Consider the following 3803-nt stretch of genomic DNA (forward strand, 5'->3'; position numbering starts at 1 on the left):
GAGGCCAGAAGAAATGTTCTTTAAGCATGGCCAAAGTCTTCTCCACTCCAAAGTGTCCCATCAAGCCTCCTGCATGAGCTTCTAGGACTATAAGATCCCTTAAAGAGCATTGCGGGATACATAGTCGTTTATCTTTGAAGAGATAGCCATTGTGAATGTAGAATGATGCGTGACCTCCCTTGCCTGGATTCTTATAGCTCTCTGCAAAGTTAGGATCAGACTCATATAAAGGTATCATCAATTCAAAACCAAGAACCTTTGCATCCATTGTAGAGATGAGAGCATGTCGTCTTGAAAGCGCATCGGCTACGATATTGTCTTTTCCCTTCTTGTATTTAATGACATAAGGAAACGTCTCTATGAACTCAAGCCAATTTGCATGCCTTCTCTTTAGGTTTGTTTGCCCTCGTAGATGCTTTAAGGTCTCATGATCCGTGTGAATCACGCACTCCTTAGCGAGTAGATAGTGTTGCCAAGTCTCCATGGTGCGGACCAAGGCATACAACTCTTTGTCATACGTGGGATAGTTGAGTGTTGCTCCATTGAGTTTTTCGCTGAAATAGGCTATTGGCTTGCCGCCTTGAGTAAGCACAGCTCCAATACCTAAACCTGATGCATCACACTCAATCTCAAAAGTTTTAGTGAAGTCTTGTAAAGCTAAAATGGGTGCATTCGATAACCGATCTTTGAGTGCTTTGAATGCTTGCTCCTGGAATTCTCCCCACTTAAACTCCACGTCCTTTTTGATCACAGCAGTTAGGGGTGCAGCAAGAGAGCTGAAATCCCTCACAAATCTCCTATAGAAACTAGCCAAGCCATGGAAACTTCTTACTTGACTACTGTTGGTTGGTGTCGGCCATTCTTGTATAGCTTTGACTTTCTCTTCGTCCACTCTCAGTCCCTGTGAACTCACTATAAAACCTAAGAAGACAAGTTCATTAGAATAAAAGGTGCACTTCTTAAGGTTGGCATAAAGACCTTCCTTTTGAAGCGTTTTAATAACTTGTTCTAAATGAATTAGGTGATCATCGAATGTAGGACTATAAATAAGTATATCATCAAAGTATACCACTACAAACTTACTGATATAAGGCCTTAGAACTTGGTTCATAAGCCTCATGAAGGTGTTTGGTGCATTTGTAAGCCCAAATGGCAATGACTAGCCACTCATAGAGACCTTGCTTGGTCATAAAAGCCGTTTTCCACTCATCACCTTCCTTCATTCTTACTTGATGATACCCACTCCTAAGATCAATCTTTGAAAACACATTAGATCCAGATAATTCATCAACCATATCATCTAACCTTGGGATTGGGTGTCGGTATTTGATGGTAATGTTGTTGATAGCTCGACAATCCACACACATCCTCCAAGTTCCATCTTTCTTTGGCACCAAAAGGACCGGTACAGCACATGGACTTAGGCTTTCCCTCACATAGCCTTTGTCTAAAAGATCATTCACTTGTTTCTCCAATTCCTTAGCTTCCTCCGGGTTAACGCAATAAGCGGCTCTATTGGGCAATGGGGCACCCGGAACCAGATCTATTTGATGTTCAATTCCTCTTATAGGAGGTAGACCAGCTGGAATTTCATCTGGAAATGTCTCAGCAAACCGGTTCAAAAGATCCTTCACCTCTTTAGGGAGATCTTGTTCCAAAGCACTAAAACCTGCGCTCAAAACTTCCTTAAACATCATTAGTAATACCGGTTCATTACAAGTGAGTGTCTTAGCTATGTAGCTAGGCTTGATCAGAAAATTACTCTTAGAAGGAGAACCCTTCTCTTTAAGCATCTTAACTTGAATTTCATGCACTTGGTTCGGTGTGAGAGGAGTTAGATTGTATTTCTTCTTATCATGGACAAAAGAATACATGTTACTACGCCCATGGTGCATGGTATCCTTATCAAATTGCCACGGTCTACCAAGTAGAAGGTGACAAGCTTGCATAGGAACCACATCACACAAGACTTGATCCATATACTTTCCCACTTTGAATGGTACTTGTACTTGATCCGTGATTCGCAGTTCAGCCTTGTCATTAAGCCATCTTAGTTTATATGGATGAGGATGTTTAGTCCGTCCAAGGCTGAGTTTTGAAACCATATACTCACTAGCAACATTAGTACATGATCCACCATCGATAATAAGATTACATACCTTTTCTTGGATGGTACAGCGGGTATGGAAAATATTTTCCCTTTGAGCTAGCTCATCTGGATGAACAGTGAGGTTNTTCAAAAGATCCTTCACCTCTTTAGGGAGATCTTGTTCCAAAGCACTAACACTTGCGCTCAAAACTTCCTTAAACATCATTAGTAATACCGGTTCATTACAAGTGAGTGTCTTAGTTATGTAGCTAGACTTTATCAGAAAATTACTCTTAGAAGGAGAACCCTTCTCTTTAAGCATCTTAACTTGAATTTCATGCACTTGGTTCGGTGTAAGAGGAGTTAGATTGTATTTCTTCTTATCATGGACAAAAGAATACATGTTACTACGCCCATGGTGCATGGTATCCTTATCAAATTGCTACGGTCTACCAAGTAGAAGGTGACAAGCTTGCATAGGAACCACATCACACAAGACTTGATCCATATACTTTCCCACTTTGAATGGTACTTGTACTTGATCCGTGATTCGCAGTTCAGCCTTGTCATTAAGCCATCTTAGTTTATATGGATGAGGATGTTTAGTCCGTCCAAGGCTGAGTTTTGAAACCATATACTCGCTAGCAACATTAGTACATGATCCACCATCGATAATAAGATTACATACCTTTTCTTGGATGGTACAGCGGGTATGGAAAATATTTTCCCTTTGAGCTAGCTCATCTGGATGAACAGTGAGGTTAGACACGCCTTATGACCAGGGATTCTCCATATTCAGGTTCACAATCGACCTCTTCAACTACAACATCATCCATGGTGAGATCTGCTTCATCTTGTGACTCGTATTCTCCCGCATCCGTGAGAATCATAACTCTTGGGTTGGGGCAATCTTTAGCCATATGTCCTCTTCCCTTGCACTTAAAACATGTTATATCACGAGTTCTTGAATTGTTAGGGCTAGGGAACTTACTTTGGGTGGATTCGGTTGGCTTAGACTTGAACTGATTGTCAATAGCCACAGCTTTTTCTTTATCCAAGGGTCTGACTTGAGAGGTGGATGCAAAAGGAGTCTTGGCACGACCTTGATCCCAATTTTGAGTAGTTTTAGTTCTCCCCATGGTTGTCATCTTCTTCTTGATGTGTTGTTCGGCTTGTATAGCGTGGTGTAGAATGTCCTTCAGGTCGTGATAAGGATGCATTTCAACTTTGTGGGAGATCTTTTCTTGTAATCCATCAAGAAACTGAGCCATGGTGGTCTCGGCATCATCGTCAAGCTCCAGCCTATTCCTTAAGTGCTCAAATTCTTCGAAATACTCTTCCACAGTCCTTGTTCCTTGAATCAACTTCCGGAACTTCTTTTGAAGGTCTCGGTGATAGTAGATGGGAACATATCTCTTCTTCATCAGCTGCTTCATTTCCCTCCATGTGGTGACTTGAGGGGTATCACTTCTCCTCCTATCATTAACTTCACGATCCCACCAAGACAAAGCGTTATTGGCAAGTTGACCTACGGCTAAGGCTAGCTTCTTCTGGTCGGTGTACTTGTAGTAGGCAAAGATGTGCTCCATTCTCTGCTCCCACTCAAGATAAGCTTCAGGATCTACCCTTCCAGCAAACGTAGGAGCCTTGAGCTTCATATCCATAGAATTAGACCTCGTACGGTCTTCTTCCTCTGCCATTTCTTGGTTATGTC

The sequence above is a fragment of the Camelina sativa genome, chromosome 11 (genome assembly GCF_000633955.1).
Source record: "Camelina sativa cultivar DH55 chromosome 11, Cs, whole genome shotgun sequence".
In the NCBI taxonomy this organism is placed as follows: domain Eukaryota; kingdom Viridiplantae; phylum Streptophyta; class Magnoliopsida; order Brassicales; family Brassicaceae; genus Camelina; species Camelina sativa.